At 39.6% G+C, this 13,540-nt stretch overlaps 1 protein-coding gene across 2 annotated transcripts in view; it reads left to right on the forward strand.

Annotated features, from left to right (window-relative positions):
• Nucleotides 1-6,348: 6,348 nt before the first annotated feature.
• LOC117989799 (formin-J-like) overlaps nt 6,349-13,540 on the forward strand; it is a 92,083-nt gene continuing 84,891 nt past the window's right edge. For both annotated transcript variants that reach the window (XM_069503858.1, XM_069503859.1), the window contains exon 1: nt 6,349-6,413. The gene's annotated coding sequence lies outside the window, so the exon portion shown is untranslated. The remainder of the gene's footprint in view (nt 6,414-13,540) is intronic.

The following is a 13,540-nucleotide window of genomic DNA, read 5'->3' on the forward strand; positions in this document are numbered from 1 at the left end:
AGCATTCTTTGTATCATTCTACGCGGGAATGATTTTTATAGTAATTAGAGAAGGCTAGCTAAATTTAAGTTTTATTGTATTTTTTTTCATTAAAAAAAATCATAGGTCAATACGTCATGTTTTTGTTGGAATTCGTGTTGAAATGTTCAAGAACCACACCAATAGAATGTGGAGGATATAAAAATGGAATCAAATAGATTGCGGCCCGTGATATTATGATTACTAATTCTTTACCATACACTATAGTTTTATTGTTCTCCTAAAGAAGAGGGCACACTGAGGGACTAAATAAAGATAAAATCTCAGCTAGATTTTTTTAATATTTCAAGTCATCCTAATATATTATTTTCTACTATATTTATAATATTTTTGAGAGCCATTTAACTATCGGGTCGCGACTTGCGAGGCATCGTAAAAGTCTGCACCTCTCATCATCATCATCATCATCAACCAATAGACGTCCACTGCTGGACATAGGTCTCTTGTAGGGGCTTCCACACGCCACGGTCTTGCGCCGCCTGGATCCAGCGACTCTTCAGGGGGGTCTTCCAACGCTACGTCTTCCGGTGCGAGGTTACCATTCCAGCACCTTGGGACCCCAGCGTCTATCGGTTGTACGAACTATGTGCCCTGCCCATTGCCACTTCAGCTTCGCAACCCGTTGAGCTATGTCGGTTATGGTCTGCACCTCTACTTGGTCTTAATTCTACGTACTCATGCATAAGCCATTCATTTCCTCGTTTCTAATACGAGCTGCTTGAATATAGAATCCCCACCAGCTTTCGTTTTCCCTGTCAATTATTGTTTTCTTGGCAGATACGACAGACAGACAGACAACAAAGTGATCCTATAAGGGTCCCTTTTTTCCTTTTGAGGTATGGAACACTAAAAGAGCTTTATTTTTGGAGCTTTTAGGATGTTTACGACTCTGTGTAAACCATTCCTAACGACGTAGTATGCAGGCAGCGTGTCTCGCACTACAAGTTTGATAGGCGTGATTTAACGCCCGCACATTGCAATGGCGTCACCACACATGTTGAAACCGTTTTTACTCGACAAAAGAAAAAGAAGTGTCGACTTCTCCAAGAGTGAGCAATTACCTACCTCTCGGAATAGAGAGCATGTGACTTGTGAGTTGATGAGAAATGGCGATCACTTTGGACTCCAAAAGTATATTTAAAAAAATAGTGTGATGATGATGAATTATATAATATTAGATAATGAAGCGAAAGTTTAGTTTTGTAAAAAATCCCGTGGGAACACTTTGATTTTCCGGGACAAAAGTAGCCTAGGTATACCGCTCCGTTTATATCGGTCCGTCACCGGGCTTCGAAGCTATACGTGGATTTAAGTTCCAAATATCCCGTGGGAACTCTTTTGTTTTTCCGGGGTAAAAAGTAGCCTATGCTACCCTGCAAGCTACCTTTGTACCCAAAACAGACAGTTTCCATTTCGCATTTATAATATCATACACGTACAAGTACAGTAGCGGCAGAAAGTAATGTACATCGACGTTTAGAATGACATTTCGGCTTTGTACAGTGTCGGACTATGTTAATAACCTTATAGCTAGAACCCAGAGCCGTAAGGCGAGTGAAAATGTTATTCTAATGTAAAAAGTTTTTTTTTGCTTATAAAAAAAATGTCAAATGTCATGTGTGGGTCAAGGAACTTTGTTAATTAATGAAATAAAACGAATAGAAACATCTCAATTGTGTATTTAATAACAGTATCGTAATATGAAAGCAATATAGTGTTCCGCGAAACGTTCATAGAGCGTTGTCTCTGTCACGCATACCCATACGATGTTTTGTCGTTTGTCGATCTCAACGACAGGGACAACGCTCTACAAATCTGCTATCTCCTTCTAAAGTTCGATGTACATTACTTTCGGCCGCATTCTGTATGGATTATGCCTCATTCTGTAAAGCAATGAGCGTGTGTCTGACCCTGCCGCCTGATTCACTCTCAGTGTCTAACACTAAATGATAGCCATCAAGTCATCAAGCTCATTTGACATTTATTTTTAAATCATTGGAGATTTTCTACGAAATTATTTTAATATCGCTCAATAAAGCAGCAATGTATAACCAACCAATGGCACCGATTCTAAGCACAACCTAATTTTAGAGTATTCGCACCCTCTTCTTACTATTGTAATATGAAAAGGACAGAAGCAGTTTGACATTTCTAAATTTAATTTTTAGATGGTAAAACCCGTGATTTTAGCACGCACTCGCGAACCTACTGTTTAAATTTCTATTGTGCACTAAAATTTAGAGTCTTTAAATGTGAAAGTCATGTTCCGTTCCTTTTTTAGCATTAGTAAAAAGAAAAGGATGCAGATACTCTAATTTAGTTAGAGAGAGACTAGAGAATCGGGCCACTGTCAATGAGCTCGGTGGCTATCATCTCAGTGTTAGCCACTGAGTTACGAATCCCTCCGCCGCTGGTCATCGTCTTTAAAGTTTTATTTTTCGGTGCTTTAACCTTGTTTATACATTTTATGGCCCCTAAATAAAGTTTTAGATATATTATTTTAGCAATACCTTAGGAATTCGAAACGAACAAATGAAATTGACGAACAAGTAGGTTTGAAGATTTGTAACCAAAGTGCATTGAGTTTTTTAAATGAGGTGATAATTGATGCATAAAATATGTTCTATCCAAAGGTTTTTGGCCCGACTTCAAAAAAGAGGTTCTAAATTCGACCGCTTGTATGTAAGAACGTATGTTTGTTCTCGATTACCTCGAAAACTAATTAACCGACTTTGATTTTTCACTAACGTAGGTAATAATTAAAGCTTCTCAGTATCTTTGAAGTCACGTAGTTTTTAGGATTCCGTACCTCAAAATGAAAAACGGAACCCTTAAAGGATCACTAATTTGTTGTCTGTCTGTCTGTCCGTCTGTCTGTCAAGAAACCTACAGGGTACTTCCCGTTGACCTAGAATCATGAAATTTGGCAGGTAGGTAGATCTATAGCTGCTCATTTGGGTAGAAAATCTGAAAACCGTGAATTTAGGGTTAGATCACACGAAAAAAAAAAATTGTTGTCAGAACTAATAATTGTATTTTCAACTTTCGAAGTGAGTGACCCTACTATCAAATGGCGGTATCATATGAAAGGTCTTCACCTGTACATCTAAAACAGATTTTTATTTATTTTTATGCATCATAGTTTTTGAATTATCGTGACAAAATGTCGAAAAAATACGAATGTAGTACGGCACCTCATTGCGCGAGCCTGACTCGCACTTGCCCGGTTTTAAGTTTTATGCCTCAGATCGGGTTAAATAGTACACTTGAAAAAAATTTGATCAAAGTTAAAATCTAAGTTTGAAAATAAGTCTGGCTATATTAATGTCCGCGTGGACTACAAAATTTACAACCCCCATGTTTACCTCCTTGCGGATTGAATTTTCAAATAGCCTATCTTAGCAGATACCTACGGCATAATAGCTATCTGTAATTGTGTAGCCTTCAGCCCGATCCGTCCAGTGACTCCAGTGGTTTGAGGTGTGCGTTGATAGATCATCAGTCAGTCAGTCAGCTTTGCCTAATGTTTTAAAGTATACAAACCCCATCTAAATTATGTAAATCAAGAACTAGGTTTATAATTTTTATTTAATATTATTTTATTATGATAACAATAGTTATTACGTCAACTTATTTATTGAATTACTAGCTGATGCTCGCGACTTCGTCTGCGTGGAATTAGGTTTTTTAAAAATCCCGTGGGAACTCTTTTATTTTCCGGATAAAAAGTATGTCTATGTCACATCTGCAGGTCTTTATCTATACCCATGCAAAAAATCACGTCAATCCGTTGCACCGTTGCGACGTGATTGAAGGACAAACCAACAAACCAACAAACAAACACACTTTCGCATTTATAATAAGGGTACTGATGTATAAGTATCAACCTACTTAAATCGTAGGCTGCTTATCATAAGGGAGAGAAGTTTGAACATAAAATTGCATTAAAAGAAAACTGTAGGTCTCGTATAAATTTAAATAAATCTTTTTTCCTAACCGAGTGTTTTTGTCAAGCAATAAAAAAAAAGTTACGACATCAAGATAATAAAAATGTCTACGTTAATGGAAAAGTGTTACCAAATCTTACATTAAAAGTACACAAAATCCCCTATTAAGTATGCTAGCTAGATAACATTCGAAATGAACCCCATTTCATACACGTTAAAGTTCCAAATTGTCTCAAGTAACTTAGTAAAGCTAAAAAAAAACTTTGTCCTACTAACCCCTCGATCCCGAACATTAATTAGTTCAAACATGTTATTTCGGAGAAGTAATTTAGAGCCGTTAGGAGGTCTGTTTAACAGTCGAATAGTTGACGGAACTATTCGCAAAACTCAAACATTTAAGTCAAAACTTCAGTTAATTAAGTCAGTGAGCCTTTGTCTCTTATAATTTTAGTTTGTGTTAAAACAGTAATGGTAACTCTCCGCGAGTTAAATTTCAACGACGACTTACCACTATTACTTACCTAGTATATAACATACGCGGGATATAATATTTGAAAAGGAGCACCGCCGAGTTTCTTGCAGGTTCTTCTCGATTGTGGGGCATTCCAAACCAGGTAGTAGGATTTAACGGTTCCTGGTGGCAGTCCACCAGGAACAGGGTGAGATTGCAGGTCAAGAGCTAACTTGTAGCTAAAAAAAACTTTAGGTATTGGTAACTCACCTGGTAGCAAGTGATGATCACTTACGGACTTGTAGAGCATTGTCTCTGTCGTGAGACCGACAAGACGGCATAAGTGTGGTGACATAGACAACGCTCTGCAAAGCCGAAATGTCATTCTGAAGCCGGAGTAGGTTGCTTTCTGCTGCCGTGTACTGTAGAAAGGTACACTGTTCATTATCAAGGGACTAAGTAAAACGACACAAAAACAATCAAACACGGGAAGCCCGCAGCGCCTTAAGCGTGAATCCCTTTCCGACATCTTGCTACTTGCCATAGACGATGGTAAACCTTGTCTCTTTACATTAAGAACCATTTAAGTTAGTTCCAGAACAGTTGCTCCATTTTGCAGATGTTTCCTGAGAACATTACCACATTACCAAGGTATCTATAGTACGCGACAGGGTCGAGATGGCATCGGGGTATGAAGCGGGGCGACGACGGCCTCGCACCCGAGCTACCCCAACCGGGTTATCCCAGGCAGGCATCTCTAACTTTCGGAGTTAGGATGTTTAAAGCAATGTAATATCACTTGAACTTAACAGTGAAGGAAAACATTGTGAGCAAAACGTGCATGCCTGAAATTTCTCCACAATGTTCCGAAAAGTGTGTGTGTCTATCACCACTTGGCCAGCGTAGTGGACTATGGCCTAAACTCTTATCATTCTGAGAGAAGAAGCATGCGCAGTAGTGAGGTCCGAGTCTCACAGGAGGCACCCTTAGGACGACGATACCCCCGTGTAATCTTCTGGCGAGCGCTGCGGGCTCGCCCAACCCACCGGTGACGCTGTAACGGCCAGTAGAGCCGACAGTATAACCCCCGAACGCCCAAATATGGGTAAACTTTACCACTAGCTAATTAGTAATTACCTCTTTATTTTGTATAGGTACTATGAATTATTAATATCAAAAAGCTCACACAATAGAATAGGCTAGTTGACCCTTTTTTTAAGTAGGTCTTAATGGTTAATATTTGTCCTATTAGATCAAAAAATTAACACTATATTTTTTTGCGCCCTGAAACCGTAAAACTTTAATTTAAAATATATTTTTCTTAGACAGGTGAAACACTGTCGGCCATGTTTGGCCGGTAGATTATCTGTGCTCTGACGTCATGCATTTGTAAACAACAGCACAACCTCCCAAAGTTTAATAAACATGACTTCTATACTAGTTTACATGAAAATATGTAATTATCGTTATTGTATCATCCGAGAATGTAAAAAAAGTAGATATTAAAGTCCTGACAAACTTTTACGGACTTTAAATTTTATATATATGGATAGGTACTACGTTAGTCCACGCGTGACATAGGGATTACATTTCTTTGTTTACATATTTAATGACGTCACATCATGGCTGACAGCGTTTTCTGTGTTTCAAATAAAAATAAAATTGTATTTTTTTAAATTGGATTTATATATCCATCCTGCGTTTTAATAATTGTTATTGATATATTTCGTTGTCTTAAGCAAAATACTATAATAAATAATCATTTATTGGACGAAATTAGATATGAGTCAAGTAGCCTATTTCGTAGAAAGCTCGCATCATCGCGCACAATCAACACACCACAATCACAGTGTTCCGCGCGCAGTAGCGAGCCTCGCACGCTTTCCGCGAAGCGCACGCGCCGGCCAAGAACACTGATGTGTTGTGTGTGTGTGTGTGTGTGCTAGGATTTGATCATTGGCTTGTGTGTTGTGTGGGTAAGAATTAGAATACGTACTTTTTAGTATAAAGTAATAGAGTTGTAACTATAACCATAAATATACGAGTAAGTGTGAAAATTCCTTAGTTATAATGAAAATTATAAGCTGCTTTCAGAGGGCTTTTCAGCATTGTGGTGGATTGGGTTTGTGTGTGTGTGTTGTACTAGGATTTGATCATTGGCTTGTGTGTTGTGTTGGTAAGAATTAGAATACGTACTTTTTAGTATATAAAGTAATAGAGTTGTAACTATAACCATAAATATACGAGTAAGTGTGAAAATTCCTTAGTTATAATGAAAATTATAAGCTGCTTTCAGAGGGCTTTTCAGCATTGTGGTGGATCGTGTTGTGTGTGTGTGTTGTACTAGGATTTGATCATTGGCTTGTGTGTTGTGTGGGTAAGAATTCGTACTTCTAGTATAAATTAGGTACTTAATAGAGTTGTTATTATAACCATAAATATAGGTGGGAAAAATCCTTAATTTCAATGAAGACTTATTAGTTTTAGCGCCGAATTTTGCTGGTTTCATAGGTGGGCTTTTTCAGTGTTGTGGCTTGTGTGTTTGTGGTTATTTTTTGCATAGATATACTCGTAGTCAAAGACCTGGAGGTTATACGATATAGGTAACTTTTTATCCTGGAAAATCAAAGAGTTCCTGCGGAATTTTTAAATCCCAAATCCACGCGGATGAATTCGCGCGCATCAGCTGGTTTATTGTTGTACTAGCTGTACCTACCTAAAATTACAATATAATATGTAGCGATGAAAAATAAATTTCTTATTCAAATTATAAATATTCAAAAATCCTTAATTTCAATGAAAACTTATCAGCATATTTAGCACCGAATTTTAGCTTGGTTGGTTTGGAACCCTCAGTGCGCGAGTATGACTCGCACTTGGCCGGTTTTTAATAATTATTACATCAATTATTAAGTAGGTACTTATCTAAAATTGACAATAAAAAAGTGGCCAGTGGTACCTACCTATTTTGAATAAATGGCACTGATAGATAATTTTGGGTTCAACTTAATCTTGGCCGATATAATTTTAAAGGCAACGGCCAAGAATAATCTGTTCAGATCTAAGAATGTTCCCACCCCGCCCTAATTGCTGAGTACACATTAAACATGGCTTCCTCACTTATCTCTACTTATCTCTGGAGTAAGTAAGTACATCATTTCACGCTTTTTGTTAACTGCGACAAGATAAAGGCAGAGATAATCACATGCATTAATCTTATTATGTAAAATAGGAGCATGTTAATGTCTCATACTATGCGCTTGAACTATGATGGTCGACTGCAATGTAAGTAAGTCAATCATAGACTATTTTTTTAAAATTATAGACTAGCGCTTGGCTGCAATCAGACCTGCTGGCAAGTGATGATGCAGCCTAAGTTGGAACGCGCTTGCCTAGAAGATGCCCATTCCCTCAATTGATGCCGCAAGAGTGTTCCATATAATCCTAACGATTCGAATAAGAAACGAGGAGGCAAATAGCTTTTTTTAAAATTAATTAATAAATTTATCTATTCAGGTACAAGTTAGCCCTTGACTGCAATCTCACCTGGTGGTAATTGATGATGCAGTCTTGATGGGAGCGCGGGCTAACCTGAAAGGGCTATGGCAGTTTATTAAACCCATGCCCCTTTTTGGGGTATGGGTTTAATAAAAAAAAATGTCCATACCGGAACGCTAAATCGCTTGGCAGCACTGCTTTGCCGGTAGGGGTAATTTAGAAATTATAAAATTCCAAACCCTTGCCAATAATCGAACCCGGGACCTCCCACTAATAAGACCACACAGTGCTTACCACTGCGCTAGGGAGGTCGTCAAAAATTGTACATGTCTGTGAAAACTGCGCACTCGATCGATAGTATTCTAATCCTATCGTGGGTGGAATCTCGAATTACGAATCCTATAATCATCGAAAAGCTGGATTTTCAATTACGTTTCGAGACGCTTGTTAATTCAACCGTGAATATCGATTTGGACTCTTGCCCCGAAGGTCATCATCTTTTGGTTCAAACTAAAACTTTTGGTATTGTATATGGAGTTCTCCGTTCAAAACTCTAAATTGAAAAAAAAAATAAGCAGGTTAATCAAAGTTTGTAATACAGAAAGTACAGAGATACCTTGCATCGGGGCCCCCGGGGAGGCTTTACTTTTTGTCCTGGAAAATCAAAAGATTCCACGGGATTTTTATAAACCTAAATCCAAGCGGGCGAAGCCGCGGGCGTCATTAGTATAATATAATAAACTAGCTTATGTCCGCGACTTCATCCGCGTGGACTTCACAAATTTTGAACCCCTATTTTACGCCCTTAGGGGTTGAGTTTTCAAAAATCCTTTTTTAGGGGATGTCTACGTCGTAATAGCTATCAGTACGCTTAGTATAAGATTTTACGTCTCACCAAACGTTGCTAGAATTCGTGAGTCGAAACACAATAACGTCAAAGTAAAATGGACCTAAAGTGCCTTGAATTGAAGTCAAAAATTCAATACCACTGATTATAATTTAGCAACGTTTCCGCTTGGAGCGCTGGCACATTACTTATCTATACTGGGAAGGTTAAAAATCTCTATCAACAACAGCAGTTTTAGGTGGGACTAAGGCTCCTATTAGTCATCTGCCCCCCAATTGTGTAAGAATAACCATTTCATGGCTATCGTAATCGTCAAGAATTCTGCCCTTTGATTGGCTGTGAAAAAATGTAAACAGCGAATCAACCAATCAAAGGGCAGAATTTCTTGACGATTGCGATGGCCATGAAATGGTTATTCTTACACAATTGGGGGGCTGAACAGTCTAAAATCTATCAAGAAATCTACACTTTCATCAAAAAGTTTTAAATAATGGAACAATGTTAAAAACGAGTACGAATTTGAAGCAAGCATTAGGTAGGTATTTTCAAGCCAGTACCTAATTGGTATTCAAATCAGGGCGACATGTATGATAGTCCTCGAAACAATGACGTGGTTGGACTAGTCCGCGAACCCAGCTCCACTTGTCTAATGCACTGATATTATATACCAAAGATACAACCCACAACTAGTGATTATAGATTCACTCCGAATACACACCTATTATATGCGCATATATTTTTATGATTTGTTTCGGCTGAAATTAAACAAAAGTTACAATTTCAGTGATAAAGCCATTTTTGAGATAGGTCTAAATACAGTGACAATGTGTTTTAGCGTTTAAACTACCGTGAGTGATTTCCATTATAAATACTATCTGTCCCGGCTTACTTACGTTTGTAGTCGACGTTAGCCCGACTAGTTTCGAACCCATCCGGGGTCCTTTTTCAAAGGAGTCCGTCCGCGCACGCGCCGCGGTTTTGACTGCGGGACGCACGTGCCGCTGCCCGTAGAGCCCGTTGTGAGGGTGGCTGGGGTGGGGGGCGAGACAGCTGCCGATCGTCTCCCGACAGTTCCTGCTGTTCTTCATCACTGGAACCGTCACCGAAATCCAGGCACGCGGAGCCAATGGTGTCCCGTCCCACGACTGATGCCCTTGTCTTAGCGTCAAAAAGCGGTTTCCACGCTGAGGGTAGCATCCATCCATTGTCACGATTGAAATTCGGGTGGCGACTAATTTCGATCGCTTCCCGTATCTTCCGCGGTACTAGAAACTTTTCCCGGGACAGATAGTATTTATAGTGACAATGTGGCTGATTCCGTTTTACACAATCCTAAACTAAACTAAAATGACACGTCTAAATCTATCCCTTTCATAATATTGCTTACGGAAAAGGATAGCACTAGATTTAGACCTGTTAGTTTAGTTTAGTTTAGAGATTGTGTACCTACAAGAGAATCGGTCACATATCCACTAAAACATCTACATTCAATCTAAATCTAATCACTACCATCTACTAACCATGTAGTCAAAATCATACTTTCAAACTGGGTAAAAATAGATTTTTATTAAAAAATATTATTTAGGTGCATTAACATTGACTTATATGTATTACTTCATTCATTTTATGGACAGGGCTATTGAACAAACAAAATGGCACCGACTCAGTGGTGCTTTAGCACCAATGCAACCTCAGTGACGTCTGGATTTCAAACGTGTCGTTCATTAGTATCTAAGAGGTGGCGCTGATTTATTTGGTTCCAAAACCGTAAATTTTTTTGTACTTTTGACCATATTATCTTGTCATTTATATCGATGTGCATTAGGTATATTTTCAATTTAAGCATTTTTTTTTTCATAGTAGTATCATATTTAGAAAGGTTCGACATAGGAAGATGGTAAGTTTTTGGATTATTTCGATGCATTAGGCATATTTTCAATTTAAGCATTTACATAGCAGATACCTAGAAAGGTCCGAAACAGAAAAAATTACATTTTTTCTTAAAGACTAGTGAAACTAAAAAGCTTCAAGTAGGAAAATAGGTTATATCTTTGGGTTTATACATCAATGGTCTAATGTTGTTTTTCTTCGTCCTTGAATGCGAGGGAGGGTCTAGGGTCGACGACCCCTTAAAGGTTCGTACGCACCTGAGCGGCGCGGCGCGGCGCTTCAGTCCGACTGCAGAACGCGTCACCTCAGGCCGCTCGACGGTGCCTACCGCACTACAACTTCAGTACGCGGCACCTCGCGTCACTTGCGCGTCACTTTTATACCCGTTCGCGTATGAGCGCGAAGCGCCGCGCCGCGCCGCTGGGTATGTCGCACTAGCGTCACTGCACTGCGCGTCGCTTCGCTGCGCTTCAAAATATTCTCTCCAGCCGTGCCGCGCGGCAACGCGCGGTGAAGCGCTGTGCAGCGCCGCTCTAGTGCGATATGCGCCATACAAAATGATAGAAATGATATTTTGAAGCTCTGTGCCGCGACGTGCAGCTCGCTGAAGCGCCGCGCCGCGCCGCTCAGGTGCGTACGAACCTTAAGAGATTCTATTTCGAGGTATGAACTATCAAGGACAATATTCTTTAAAAGTTATTTAGACGGGTGCATCTAATACTGATTTAATGAGTTCAAATCGTATTCGAAATCTTTTGAACTCTACTTATTGAACTAAAGACTATAAAGCTGCTTATGTTTGGGATTTTCTTAGCGTAGAAAAGTTTAACTCCAAGTAGGTTGGTGGTACTTAAATACCTACTTAGGTGGTACAAAATCTGCCTGTTTAAGTATTTCACAGGCGCAGCAAATGCTGAGTGCAGTCCATTTTGGTACCACACACCATGCATCTTATTTTGAGTGATTTTTTTATTTATTTTTTTATGTGCCACGAAATAAACACTTTTTCTTTTCTTTTGTTTAGTCAACGCGAATGAAGTCGCGCGCATTGTGGGTATACGCTAGTTTAAGGATATAGGCCCCATGAGTAGATATCCTTCCTCGGTAATTGAAATGCAAGGAATACTAACTACTGGGAGGTACCTACCTAGATATAGTCTAGACATAGTACCTCAGAAGCCACTCATTTAGTATCCCCGAGTCCCCAGGGAGGGCGCCCTCGCTGCATACACAATTACAAAAGTTGGACAGTTAACTGACATTATTACGGTACGATAACTTTATTTGAGCTATTTTAAACCCAGAAAGTTACACAGTTTATTTAAACACTAGCTTATATGCTTAAATTAGATACAGTGGAAACTCGATTAACCGGACTAATTGTTGTCGAAAATAGGGTATCGGATAATCGAAAATCCGGATAATCGAATGTATAAAGAAAAGCGGGTTTTGTGCATATTATGTAGTTTACTATAATAGTATTATTCAATTTTCAAAGTAAGATAACTATACCACGTGGGATATCATATGAAAGGGCTTTGCCTGTACCTACATCCTATTTAAACAGATTTTTATTTATTTTTATGCATAATAGTTTTTGATTTATCGTACAAAATGGCGGAAAAAATACCCGAGTTTGGAACCCTCGGTGCGCGAGTCTGACTCGCACTTGGCCGAACAATTTTGGGTTGGTAGTCCGGATAATCGCGAATCCGTATAACTGAGGGCCGGATAATTGAGTTTCTACTGTAATTAGATTTTTAAAGGTCTCTTCAGTAACCAAAACATGAAAACATGATAACTTCTGGATAAACCGGTAGGCAGCAATACAAAACGTACCTACGTATTCACTGACAAGGTTATTACGGGTGTAGCGAAAGATTCGCCCAAATTACTAACATTATCGTCACGCAATGTAATGAAACGCGGATGCCGTGATAACGAACATTTGTTGTATTGTTGTTTTACGTGGCTTTACATGTATAGTATCATCATCATCAACCGATAGATGTCCACAGGTCACAGACATAGGTCTCTTGTAGGGACTTCCACACGCCACGGTCTTGCGCCCCCGGAATCCAGCGGCTCCCTGCGACTCGTCTGTACCCGTAGTACAAGATTTTACGTCTCACCAAACCAAACCAAATTCGAGAGTCGAAATACTTCCGCGTTACAGTAAAATGGACCTAAACAGCATTGAATTGAAGTCAAATATTCAATGCCACTGATTTTAATTTCGCAATGTTTCCGCTTGGAGCGCTGGCTGTAGAAGTGTAGACAAACTTGAGCTTTAAAACAAGGCATTTAAGATCCAGTTTACTGTAACGCGGAAGTATTTCGACTCTCGAATTTGGTTTGGTTTGGTGAGACGTAAAATCTTGTACTAGGGGTACTGATGTCGTCCGTCGTCGTGGGGCGTCTTCCAACACTGCGTCTTCCGGTGCGAGGTCGCCATTCCAGCAGCTTGGGACCCTAGCGTCTATCGGTTTTACGAACTATGTACCCTGCCCATTGCCACTTCAGCTTCGCAACCCGTTGAGCTATGTCGGTTACTCTTGTTCTCCTACGGATCTCCTCATTTCTGATTTGATCACGTAGAGAAACTTCGCACATAGCTCTCTCCATCGCCCGCTGAGTGACTCTGAGCTTTCTTATGAGGCCCATAGTTAGCGACTTGTATAGGATAGTACGCGACAAGTCGAGATGGCGATCGGGGCGAGGACGCCGCAGCACAGCCCCCGCGCTATCCCGCTGCGTGATTGCGGTAGAATGACAGCTACAATGTCACGATCGCAATCACCTCTGTGGCCCTACCGCGGTTGTTTGACAGCTACAATGTCACGATCGCAATCATCTCTGATTGGTTAA

This window comes from Maniola hyperantus, chromosome 16 (genome assembly GCF_902806685.2).
Source record: "Maniola hyperantus chromosome 16, iAphHyp1.2, whole genome shotgun sequence".
Lineage (NCBI taxonomy): Eukaryota > Metazoa > Arthropoda > Insecta > Lepidoptera > Nymphalidae > Maniola > Maniola hyperantus.